Source organism: Octopus sinensis, unplaced genomic scaffold, assembly GCF_006345805.1.
Source record: "Octopus sinensis unplaced genomic scaffold, ASM634580v1 Contig17610, whole genome shotgun sequence".
In the NCBI taxonomy this organism is placed as follows: domain Eukaryota; kingdom Metazoa; phylum Mollusca; class Cephalopoda; order Octopoda; family Octopodidae; genus Octopus; species Octopus sinensis.
The window spans coordinates 23139-30000 of record NW_021835172.1 but is presented as its reverse complement, the minus strand read 5'-3'; positions in this window follow the sequence as shown (position 1 = coordinate 30000).

Sequence of the window (6862 nt, the reverse complement as noted above, 5' to 3'; positions counted from 1 at the left end):
CTCTGGTAGCTGAGTGGGAGAGGTTGTTTACATCCATGTAACTTGGCAGTTTGGCTGAAAAGACGATAAAAACAAGAATCCTTCGTGGTGATACCGTGTATGTGTGTGTGTGCACGCACGCCTGCATATGTGTGTGTGCATGTGTATTATATACTCTTTTTCTATTTTACTTGTTTCAGTCATTTGATTGTGGCCAAGCTGGAACACCACCTCTAGTCGAGCAAATCGACCCCAGGACTTATTCTTTGTAAGCCCAGTACTTATTCTATCGGTCTCTTTTGCCGAACCGCTAAGTTACGGGGGACGTAAACACACCAGCATCAGTTGTCAAGTGATGTTGGGGGGACAAACACAGACACACAAACATACACACACACACACACACACAGACGCACGCATATATATATATGTATATATACAACGGGCTTCTCTCAGTTTCCGTCTACCAAATCCACAAGGCTTTGGTCGGCTCGAGGCTATAGTAGAAGACACTTGCCCAAGGTGCCACGCAGTGGGACTGAACCCGAGACCATGTGGTTCGTAAGCAAGCTACTTACCACACAGCCACTCCTATATATTATACTTATACAAGAATGTTGTTGACAGTGACTTTGAAGTTGCGGCCATTTAATCCATCGTCGGACTGTAATGCATTTGAAGTTGGTTATGCCTTTGTACAGTCTTTGTTAAGTTATAAATCATCTTCGAGTGTGTGGGTTTGTGTAGGGTGATAATTAGGTTTTTATAGAATTGTGTTTTGGAAATTTTTTTATTAATTAAATTTTGGGGTCATGTTATTGTTTAGAATTTATTAATGCACAGAGAACTTTGTAAATAATCCCGTAGGTGTTTCTCTTTTGTTGAGTGAACAGGAGTTGTGATAGTAGTTTTGTTGCTTTTAATATTATTGGATTTCAGCCTTTTGCTTTGATAATATAAAGGTCAAAGGTACAATGTCCAGTATTTAAGCCCTTAGTAATTGGGTGTGTTCAGTGACTCGGGAATAAAATTCGCTTAGGTCGTGCAAACTCAGGTCCAAAATTTTTTACCCGAAAGTGGATTTTTTTCAACGTTAATATTAAAATAAATGTAGGTAAAATCCTTTCTCCACCTTTCTACCATTGGCACAAGGCCTGAAATTTGGGGATACTCGATCACATCGACTTCAGTACTTAACTGGTACTTAATTTATTGATGAACGGCAAAGTCGACCTCACCGGAATTTGAACTCAGAAGGTAAAGACAGACGAAATACTGCTAAGCATTTTGCCTGACGTGCTAACGATTCTGCCAGTTTTTAATTTATGTAAAAATTTGATAGCAGAATATATGTGGTCTCATCCCATGCTTCAGGATTTTCAATGATGTCTTCAAAAAATTATCTGAAAATTATAGTTCTCTTTTATAGTAAGAACGAGACATGAGGAGTAGTTCCATCTAATTCCCGTAGCTTTGGAAAATCTTTTTTTTAACTATGTTATTTAACGCATTAGCCCTTTTAGGTGACTTTGTAAAAAATGTACCCAGTCCATTTATGGTAGAAAAAAAAAATCTTTCCTCCCACATCATTCTGTCCATTTGTTTCCGTTCGCTTTGCTTTTTTTCTCATTCCATCACAATCAACATCGTCATAAGTACATTTTATTCTGCAGCAGGTTCACAGGGAGTAGAAATTTCCTGATTAGTTAGTCTTTGATGTGATCTCAAACACATTAAATGCCTTTTGTTGAACACACTCATACCAAAAGTACACGCACACACACACACACACACACACACACACACACACTTATACTGTGAGGATTGTATGGAGAGTTATGCAAAACTAGGCATAACTTTGTTAATTAGCTGGCACAGGATGTTTCAGCTAAAGCACGCTGAGGGAAGCCACTTCGGACAGATTGCCACAATCTTGGCGATAACTGCCCAGAGGCTTACACAAGGTTTTCAAAAAATTTTCATTGTTCTCGACACAAACAAGTAGATCTTATGCCATTGATATTCGAGTGTCTTGACATTCGATCTCTATAATAACTCTTTTTTCCAGTCCTCTTTCATTGTAGGCAAATAATGGCTTCCAAGTAGAAGCGATGTGCTGTCGTTAAGTTCTTGACGAAGGATGGATGCAGACTATTCGATATCCAAAGTAGGCAATAGGATATTTTACGGAAATATCATTATTGAGATGAGCAATGTGCACATGAAATTTTAAAAAGGGGAAACTAGCATTGAAGACAAACCACGCACTGGGATATCATCAACTGTGACCACTGATATGAACTGCCAGTTAATTCGTGCGGACAGACGAGTAACAACCTGTGAGTTGGCTGTACAGTGGTCACAATGCCTTATACGTGGTCTGATCAATAAGTATCCAGACTGCTGCCATAGTAACGAAGCTGAAGCACGCTGAGTGAAGCCGCTTCGGACCGATTGCCACAATCTTGGCGATACCTGTCCAGAGGCCTACACAAGGTCTTCAAAAAAAATTTTCATTGTCCTCGACACAAACAAGTGATGTTGGGTGGACAAACACAGACACACAAACATATACATATATATATATATATATATATATATATATATATATATACGACGGGCTTCTTTCAGTTTCCGTCTACCAAATCTAATCACAAGGTTTGGTCGGTCCGAGGCTATAGTAGAAGACACTTGCCCAAGGTGCCACGCAGTGGGACTGAACCCGGAACCATGTGGTTCGTAAGCAAGCTACTTACCACACAGCCACTCCTATGCCTATGCAATGGATTTTGAGATTTAGATTTGGTAATTTTCCAAGATTTAAATTCTTGTGTATGACAGGCCCCACCTATTTCAAAGTGCCCTGGGATTCCTGGGATTTAGGACCGGCTCTGGATATAGAAACTTTATATTGCCTTGTCTCCAATGACAATCAATGGCAAGTTTAGCCCTTAAGCAAATATATTGCATATCTATTGACATTGCTCCGAAGTAATCAGGCATTATTTTGTAGCTTCGAAATTTTGATGATGTGATTAATCTTTACTCTTTTACTTGTTTCAGTCATTTTGACTTCGGCCATGCTGGAGCACCGCCTTTAGTCGAGCAAATTGTCCTCAGGACTTATTCTTTGTAAGCCTAGTACTTATTCTATTGGTCTCTTTTGCCGAACCGCTAAGTTACGGGGGACGTAAACATACCAGCATCGGTTGTCAAGTGATGTTGGGGGGACAAATACAGACACACAAACATATACACACACATACACACATGCATTTCCGTTTAACAAATCCACTCACAAGGCATTGGTCGGCCCGAGGCTATAGTAGAAGACACTTGCGCAAGGTGCCACACATTGGGACAGAACCTGGAATCATGTGGCTGGTAAGCAAGCTACTTACCACACAGCCATTCCTGTGCCTAAAGAAAACAAATGTTTATTTTTAGAACAATGTTATAAGAGGCCAGGTCTGGTTGCTTTGAATATAAAACAGGTAAGACATTTAGGCCGGATATGACCGGTTCAAATGCTAAGGAATTAAACTTGTTGCATTTGGGTCACAAAATTCAGCAGCCCTGGTCATCAGTCGAAAAATTAGGCATGATAATTTATTTTGAAATATGTTTTGTTAAATGTTATACAGTAATCCCCTCGATTATCACGGGTATTACGTTCCAAAACCACCCCCGTGATAGGTGAAAATCTACGAAGTAGAAACGTTTTTATACTGTATCCTTTCTTTTTATTAACTCTTATAATTTGTATATATCTATTTTTATTAATTTTAAATATTTAAGCTTTTATAAACTCTTCCCACACTCTTAGGAGTACTCACGTCTTCTCTTTTCTTGCCTCCCGAGTTTCGTTTTTCATACAGTATGTGCAATTCATGTGAAGGCGCGTAAGCTTAGTGGTTAGGGTGTCAGCATCATGATCGTAAGACTGGGGTTACGATTCCTGGACCGGGCGACGCGTTGTGTTCTTGAGTAAAACACTTCATTTCACGTTGCTCCAGTTCACTCAGCTGTCAAAAATGAGTAACGCGGCGATGGACTGGCGTCCCGTCCAGCTAGGGAACACATACGCCATTGAAACCGGGAAAACGGGCCCATGAGCCTGGCTAGGCTTTAAAAGGGCGCATTTATTATTTTATTATGTGCAATTCTTTGTTTACTCATCAATGGTACACTATGTGTTTTCTTTTAATATATTTTAATCAACGTGTTATACAATCCAGTACCGTACTGTATTCTTCTTTATTACTTTTTAGGCGTGAAAATGCTTATTTCACCACAGAAATAATTAAATATAAATCATATAGGCGCAGGAGTGGCTGTGTGGTAAGTAGCTTGCTTACCAACCACATGGTTCCGGGTTCAGTCCCACTGCGTGGCATCTTGGGCAAGTGTCTCCTGCTATAGCCCCGGGCCGACCAATGCCTTGTGATTAGATTTGGTAGACGGAAACTGAAAGAAGCCTGTCGTATATGTATATATATATATATGTGTGTGTGTGTGTTTCTGTGTCTGTGTTTGTCCCCCTAGCATTGCTTGACAACCGATGCTGGTGTGTTTACGTCTCCGTCACTTAGCGGTTCGGCAAAAGAGACCGATAAAATAAGTACTGGGCTTACAAAGAATAAGTCTCGGGGTCGATTTGCTCGACTAAAGGCGGTGCTCCAGCATGGCCGCAGTCAAATGACTGAAACAAGTAAAAGAGTAAAAGAGTAAAGAGTATATAAATACCTATTGGCTGCAGAAATCCATGACATACCGAGGAGTCCGCGATATAAGTTTAAATATATTAGCCAGGAAAACTTGCGAGGTACTGAGGACGTGATAGGGGAACCGCAATACAGCGAGTGATAACTGTACCTTCTTTTTGGTGTAGGCATGGTTGCATAGGTAAGAAGCTCATTTTTTTAAGCATATGGTTCCGGGTTCAGTCCCACTTCCAGGTTCAATACCATTGTGCAGCACCTTGGGTGAATGTTTTCTTGCATAGCCCCAGGAAGGCCAGTACCTTGTGAGTACACAGAAATTCTATGGAAGCCTGTCAACATGGAGAACAGAGCGAGCAACTCGGATCCCTCAATGCTCTACCAGAAGTTTGAGTATCGATGAAACAATTCTTCGAACATGAAGTCAAACAAGTTACTCACTCCATTCTCCTTGTTAATGTTTATATAAATTTTAGGGATAGGAACGGATTTTTAAATATGTCACCAATGAAGCAATCCATCTCTTTATAAAGTAAATTCCAAGCTTAGAACCAAACTGGAATTCATTGTCATCATCATTTAATATCCATTTGCCATTCTGGTATGTGTGGGTGCTTGATAAGCTACGTTGGTTTGTTTACATCCTCATACCTTAGGGGCTTGGTAGAAAAGACTTATAGAATAAGTTCCAGGCTTAAAAAGAAAAACATACATAAGTACTGGGGCCAATCTGTTAAACGAAATTGGTACTGCCCCAGCATGGCCACATTCAAATTACTGAAACAAATAAAAAATGAATGAAATATTTTGATACTAAACTTCAATAAGGATATTATATAAAATAAAATTTCTTTTACAAATATAATGATTTATTCTTTTCTACTCAAGGCACAAAGCCCGAAATTTTGTTGGAGGGGGCCAGTTGATTAGATTAACCTCAGTACGCAGCTGGTACTTAATTTATTGACCCCAAAAGGATGAAAGGCAAAGTCGACCTCGGCGGAATTTGAACTCAGAACGTAAAGACAGATGAAATACTGCTAAGCATTTCGCCCGGCATGCTAACGTTTCTGCTAGCTCACCGCCTTAATATAATGATTTATTACAAAAAAATATGTTTGTTGTTGTTGTTGTGTAGCTTTGTGTTAATTATTGTAATCGTGTATTTATTGCATGATAAAGGAACAACAACATAACACTCTGTGATAAGCTTACAACGTATCAACAATTATATATTAATCAAAGTATTCCGTATTATAGATCCCTTACAGCCGATTTCACCAATTAATTTTGCACTGGATATTAGCAAACTGAATGGTTATCTAATGCTTGTGCTCTTCAGAGATGGCATATATGGAAATGTCACATTTCCCACTTGCAGAATATTGTTTATGAAATGCCTTTTAGACTCCAAAAGGCAAAAATTGCACTGATAATTTTAAAAGTCAATATTTGAAGAATTTTCTCATCTTTTTTTTTATTGCTTTTTTTTGTAAAAATTGTTTTTTTAAAAGATGTTTGTCCAAAAAGGGAAAACACTTTTTCGGGTAAAAACACTAATTAGTTAGACATAGCATTTATCAGACATTTGATGTATGTGTATTCATAAAATAATTTTTCCTTTTAATCCGGTCATATTAGACATGTTAGTAAATGATATTTAGTGTATTCCTTGCAGGATTCGTTTTTCTTTTACTGGAAAGTAGCAGGAAAAAAAAAAATCCAGAAAGACATTTTATTTTAAGTAGTTACTGTGTCGCTTTCATCACTTAAAACCATCAACAAATCTATGTCTGATAAGTTCTTCAATGAGGGTAGGTCACAATTTGGATTTTAAAAAATCAATCAATATTTAATTTCGTTCATCAAAAATTTTTTTGCTCAACTTTATAATGAAGTTGTTGTATTTCGGAATGTTCATTTTGCCAGTTTAGCCAATAAAAACACACGCACTATATATTTGGTGCTACTTTGCTTCGGCGTTATTTATTTTTTACATTAAACTTAATCTTATTTCGGCCAGAGTTCTTTCGTCACATTCCTGTGACAGCATCAGTGGTCCTTTGCTTTCTTCTTTCTTATTTGTGTGTCTCTCCTTACTAACCGCCAGCCATTTTGTATTTCTATTGTATGTGTCTTCATTTGCGCATGCATATATCTCT